Source organism: Haemaphysalis longicornis, unplaced genomic scaffold (assembly GCF_048455015.1).
Source record: "Haemaphysalis longicornis isolate Haplotype H1 unplaced genomic scaffold, Haemaphysalis longicornis Haplotype H1 scaffold_7, whole genome shotgun sequence".
NCBI lineage: Eukaryota > Metazoa > Arthropoda > Arachnida > Ixodida > Ixodidae > Haemaphysalis > Haemaphysalis longicornis.
The window spans coordinates 159,223,059-159,229,902 of NW_027526422.1; positions in this window are offsets into that span (position 1 = coordinate 159,223,059).

The window sequence follows — 6,844 nt, forward strand, 5'->3', positions numbered from 1 at the left end:
TAATCGAATATTATTATCATTTTATTATGATTATCTTTTAAATCATTATTAATAATATTATTAATATTGTTTGTAGTAGTAGTAGTAGTAGTACTATAGTAGTAGCAATCATGAGTTGGTGGAAGCCAGCTTGATGTGGTATACTGCGACATGAACAAGGCGTTTGATGTCGTCAACCGCAAGTTATTGCTAGCCGACCTCATTCTGTTAGATGTCCACGGTTCTTTGGTAAGTTTTATACGCTGCTATCCCCAAGGGCGATATTGCTATGTAAGTTTTAACGGTCAAACGTCATTTAGGTACAAAGCAACCACTGGTGTACCCCAAGGCTCTGTTCTGGGTCCCCTTATTTTTTAAAATTTTCCCAAACGATGTTGCTTCTGCCATTCGCAATTGTTCTTTTTTATTGTATGCTGACGATATAAAATTCTTTAGAGAAGTGCGGAATGTACAGGACTGTAATTCTCCTCAGGCTGAAATCGGGTTATTTCATCGTTGGTGCAACAGAATCGATCTAATTTTGAACCCCTCAAAAACAAAGGTGGTCTCCTATAGTAAAAAATCAACAGTTGCAATACACTTATAAAATTGCAAGCACTGCACTGCCGAGGGTGACCGAAATTCGAGACTTGGGAGGACTGTTCGATTCTTTCCTGACTCTCCTCCCACGTTGCACAAATTACCCGCGACTGTCTTCTATGTCTATGTGCGGTTTGCAGGTATTGCAATGAGCTTAAAGGTCCTCTACCTTTTAAATGCAGAGCATTTCAGTAACTCACGATGTCACCCGCGTTGTCCCGTCGTTGTCCGCACCCCTCCCCCTACACTATATAAAAGAAAATACTATCCGGCGCCTGGTTTCGGTCCCTCGACCCTGAGGGCAGAACGCAATGTACATGGTGCTCTACCCACTGCGCCACAAAGCCGACACAGAATGGGACGCTACGAACGCGCCTTATATCGTTGACTCATTCAAATTACTGCTGACGAGCGCTCTCTCGTCAGCAGTTGCCATAAGTGCAACAAAATTAACGTAATGCAAACTACTTAACGTCGTGCGCCCCCGGAAATGCTCTGCATTTGATCGTGCCCCTCGCGAGGGGGATGTTTCACTGCGTCGCCATGCGAACAGTTTGCCACACTTTAGTTTCAGTTCTTTCTTTGCTGGGGTGCCGACGAGCGGCGCCACCTCCTCGCACTTCGCCGCGGGAGGATCCGCGGCGGGGGCGAGAGATGGCGCTGGCGTCTCCGCGGCCGCGTTTGCGGCCTCCGCGGGCACTGGCGCCGGCGCGGGGTCATCTTTTCTTAATGTTGTATTCGGCTCTCCGCTTACCTATCCTCGAAATCGGTTCTGTTGTTTGGAATGGAATTTGCGAGTCCCATACTGACCGTATCGAAAAGATTCAAAATAAGTTCCTTTCAATCTTCAAGCACGTTTCTGCCATGTGGAAGGAGACACAAACGGCGGCATATCTTCTTCGAAAACCATTCTTTCCCGTTAGTGTCGACGAATGCGAACTGATAGTGGCTTCTCGGGGACGACTTAGGAAACGTCAAGGAGGGGGCAGGCCCTGAGTGGCTCCCGCCCACCTTCCCCCGCAGGACAATTCAATAAAGTCTTTCTCTCTCTCTCTCTCTCTGGCTTTTTTATAAACTTCTTCATGTAATATTTTGTGTGACTGCTTGGTTGCACTTATCAATATCAACTCGCCGAAAAAACTTTTCCTAACATTTCCAGCTGTCAGACCAGTTGCTTTATATAGAAGACGCTCGTCCATTTGCACAACTCAATGGGCGTATAATGAATATTTCAATCGTCTTAATATATTCCAGAGCTCTTTTTACTTTGTTTTAATGAGTTGAAAACTGTTATAGCTCAAGTTTCTTTTTTTCATTCCCAATATATGAGCCGTATTTATACATGCAAACCATGTTCTTGCTTGTTTCTTTTCACTTCTCCTTGTCTTGTGTTGCTTGAATATCTGTAGTTTTTGAGTGTGAGTGCTGGTAACGCAGAAGTTTTATTTTATTTTTCATTTTGAATCTTGGTAACATTTTGTCAGAAAAATGTCATGTTTATGGAATATTTGCTTGTATAGTTCATATTTTACCATGCCTTGAACGTTTCGCTGGCTGAGTATCATGGCTTGCCACACTAGGCTTTCTCTGTTCTTTTCTTTTCACTTTTTCACGTTTTTCTTATTGTTTTCTTTCTTGCTTTCTGAGATTTCCGTAACTAAATATCCTTTCTTATTTCTGTCATACATATGGTTTTGGTGTGTTGTCTCATCTTAATTGGTGTTTTTCTTTTGTTTTCTAAAACCAAAGGTTGTTCCCGGGCCCCGAAAATAAAGGTTGATTGATCGATTGATTGAGCAATAATATTAGTATTATTATACAGACCACTGCCAGCTACTGCTGCAGGGAACCTTTGAGGTGTACTTGCTATAGATCATCTCACGCGCTGGGACCGTTGCCTACCGGCTTCCACGGCGAATGAAGTTGCTTCTTTCTATCTACATCATTGCATCCTTCGTCAAGGAGCTCCTTACGAACTCCTCAGTGACAAAGGGCTCAACTTTGTATCCCAAGTGATAGAAGCACAACACTACCACATAGCATCCGTCAACCAATGGGCTGACGGAGAGTTTTAACAGAACCTTTATTATATTGCTCACCAACTACATCTCTTCCGACCACTCCAGTCGGGACAGGATTCTTCCCTGCATGCGTATAAATCTGTGTTGCAGGAGACTACAAGAACATCACCTTCTTTTTCTCCCTTACGGTGGCGAACCATCATGCCCGCGGGGCACAATTCTCCCCTATCGACCCGACGTTTCTGAGTACACGACCCTCGACGACGAATACCGGCTCGACGACGAATACCGCCAGCTTTTTTGCACTTTCAACTCTGAAAACAGCTCCGACCAAATAAATTAGTGCCCTTCTATTCTGTGAAGATAGATGACCTGCGTGCTGGACGAAGTCGAGGGAGTGCACGAAAGAAACCACGTTTCTTTGTAAGTTGCGATTGAGCATACTTCACAGACTTTTAGCTGAATCAAACATGGAAGGACCCGAGCTTTGTTCTAGCGAAAAAAAGATGGGGTTGTGTTCTTGCCTCTTGCGTCTTAGGCATCTAGGTAACGCACAACTCAATCCGCTCAACAAGTCAAGACAGCGGAGAGGGCTCATTCGGCCATTTAATGTCAAGGATGACCCCAGTCAGCTCAACGGGCATGTCATCGGTGAGGGCATGAATTTCTTATAGGCTTCGCGTGCACCCATACAGCGAAAACTGCTTATTTGGGCGTGCTTATATTTGAAAGAAGAGCTAAAACGGAACGCAGGAGCGGCGTGAAATATGTCAGCTTCACCGGAATGAAAGCGATGGGGTTAGACATACACCGCTTCACAATAAACCATCGTCATGGTAGTGACAACCAAAAAGTGACCTTTTCTCCAGGCGCAGTTCTATGGTCTTGAATGTCCACCGCCACTCCCTGTATCTACGGGAAGCTCCTACCCAAGTAGCACGGCCAATACCGCGTAGTCGAATAAACGTCGCCTGTCAATTACGTTATCGAGCCGCTAACCCCGTCACCAGACCTGTGTTGCCGAGGCCCCGAAACATTCCACGTACAACGCCTGAAACGATATTCCCGCCCAGTTTTTAGGGAGTGCCCATAATTCCCCACGATGGTTCTCTCCACCGCGAGGTATGATTGTAGTGCGGAAGTGTGCCGGATATATCGACACTGCCAGACCAGCCACTATTCCATATTTATTCTCGTGGATATTGCTGTTGACTGTCTGTTATCAACGCTGGCCTTGTGATCGCTGTTGGTGGCTCCTAAATAACTCGCACCAACCCACTCAAGGATATTGTACCTCGTAAATTTAAAACAAAAAAGAACGCAGAAGAATAGCATCGCACCGTCACTACCATCGGCTGGGATCTCGAGAAGTGCACCTGACAGCCAGCCGTGAATTCTAATCGTTTCCCAATGCTGTCGCTAAGCGTCCTGCTGCATGCTGCGTCCTGTGTAATAAACCCGCCTACAAATACACATATTTTTTCTTGGTGGGAGCCCGAAGGATAGGAAGAACGGTGTCGGATATAACAGCACCCAGCAGCATTGCGCACCACTTACACCACCTCCTCGGTTTCGATTTTTCTCTGTGAAAATATATATTTAACACGTGGTGAAATTGTCAGTCATGTAGATTTTGTACCCTTTCCACCGATAGCTGTAGTAGGCTGGAGTATTACTCAACGGAATAGATGCAAATTGTTATAAAACGAAATTGTACCTCCGGGGTCACACCTATTTTCATATTGGTGATCAGATGAAATACTTTGACTGTCACTGGCCATATGAAGGTGGACATCATTCTCTAATTTCCCAATACTGAGTGGTTTATATGTTTCTGAGAAAAAATTCCTATGTGCAGCCCAAGTTTATAGCAAAGGCATACAATTTCTACTATCGCTTTTTGTTTATGGCTAATGTTATTTAAAAAACATCAGAGACCGCATGTACAGCGTAACCATGGATATATGACATTATAACTCCTCCTAATTGCCTTAACAACTAAAAAAAATTTACTCTGTTTTACTGCCTACAGAGATGCATAGGGGGTCACTAAGCAATTCAGTGTTTTTTTACAGCCGAACGCCGAGCAACCAGTTACGAGGGATAATGCGCAGAGATCATTCACACACCCTACGTTGCCTTTGTAAATGCAGTAAGGGTCATTTTTGTAGCCTATGTGAATCTCTACAAAATCCGTTTGCGGCTGTTGCGTATATACAGAAAACATCACTTTGTCATCTTCTAGAAAACCAAATTTTACAATAATAAGCATCGTTAGCATAAATATAGTGTGTTTTGTTTATAAAAGTAAACCGCTAGCCGCTGTTCTACACATTTTCAAGAATTAAGAGTTTGCTGTGTACCTTGAAAGAGCTTGGTTTTGAAGAGTAGACACTCTGAACCCTAAATCCACCCTCTCCAAGTAGCAAATCCCAAGTATATATAAGCAAACACGCTCCCCAACTGTTGTACTGGTGCCACGGTTGAATACTGGTGGCACAGAGGGTTGAAGTTACATTATTCGAAAAGCAGCGACATACGAGATGCCTTAATACCCTTACAACCAGCAGCATCTTGATAAGCAATTCCAATAGTTTGTAATCACGTAGCGGCTTGTGACGCTGTTGTTTTATTTAAGATCGACACCTGTTTAGTTTCTACAAAGACAAATCACAATCTTTTCATCGGTGTCAAAAGTGCGCTCAAAGAGGTAACGTAAGCGCGGAAACCAAGTTCAAGCGCCGTGACGCACGGCTTCAAGGAGGGGCACTGCCTAACTCCTGGCACGCGAAGCGGGAACAAAAAACATGCAGCAGCGGAGGAGCCGTTCAGTTGTTGTTTCGTTAGACAGTCTCAAGGGAATATTGTTAACAAGTAAGCCACCGAGTGTAGCACTCTTAACCATTAGAAATGTTCAAGAACTATGTATAATCAAAGCATTTTTTGTCATTCCTTCCGATTTAAAGAACCAGTCCAGCTTTCCCGCATCTTTCACCAGTTTGCTCGAATGCATCACAGTCACTAACATAAGAAGAGCTACGCATATGCACCCCCACACGCACACGCATGGACACACACGCACAGGCACGCACGTGCACACGTAGGCGAATGGTCTACTCGGTCAGGGTTTATAACCCGAGAAAGCTGCCCTTTTGAAGGCCATCAAAGAGATCGGTACTGCTTTCAAATTGCTAGAAATATGGTTCGAGAAGTTTGTAAGTTTGGGCGATTTTTGTAAACTAGAGGAAACCATTGTTTTAGCAGAATCTTCACTAAGAAACACCAGCAAACTAGTATATATTTATATAATAGTCTCATACCAATATCCTTTAAATATTTTCGAGCGTCAATTTTTGCGCACATACGGTTGAAATAGTTACAAGACACGCGTTCATTTCAGCACAAAATCTACATATGCAACTGTTGCAGGTATAAAGAGCACTTTAAAAAGATTTACAGCAAATTTCTGGTTGTATCTATGCACCTGGTACTGAAAGATAACAACAAATTTACAGGGTGTGAGTGAATGTTTCGGAGTCCCATACATTCACCGGACAGAACCGAAGGGGTTAGGATGATGGAAACAACAATCCTGCTTGTGAAAGTGCGCAGTCGCGTATCTGTGTGTTTACCGCCAACGCAAACGACAGCAGTTGTGACTTGCTTAATGAACAACGAAACGCAAAACTTTCGAAAAGTTTGAACATAACCCGCGTCTCCCTCATCAAGCGAAACTTGAGTGTCCTGACGGATGCCGTTACGCGGAAATCTCCGCTGCAGGAAAGCCGACTTCCTCTGACGATACTGATGAGTAATCGTGGGTGAAGTGAAAAAAAAAAGGGTTCGTGTGGCCGGAATCGAACCTGGGTACCTCACGTAAGAAGCCGGCGTCAATCCGATTGATCCATTTTGACATGTTCAAACCACACGCGTGGCATCTGGTACACATTCGCGTGGTACACCCGAAACCCAAATTTTAAGCCTACGGAGTGTATCTGCGAGAGTGCTGTGGGTATTCTAGACAGTGGTGCACACCCCCAGAGTAGCACTTACTCTCATTGTGGGATTGGCCCACTTAAGAATCCATCGCGACAAAGATTCCCGTTCAAACAACGTCTTCGCTAGACGGATGGGTGCATGACTTTTTTATTAAGAAGAGCGTCAGTTGCTATGCGGAGACCTGCCCCTGCACGTGTTATTGCTGTGCGGGTGAGTGCTTGCCTACGCGTGTGTCTGCGTAGGTG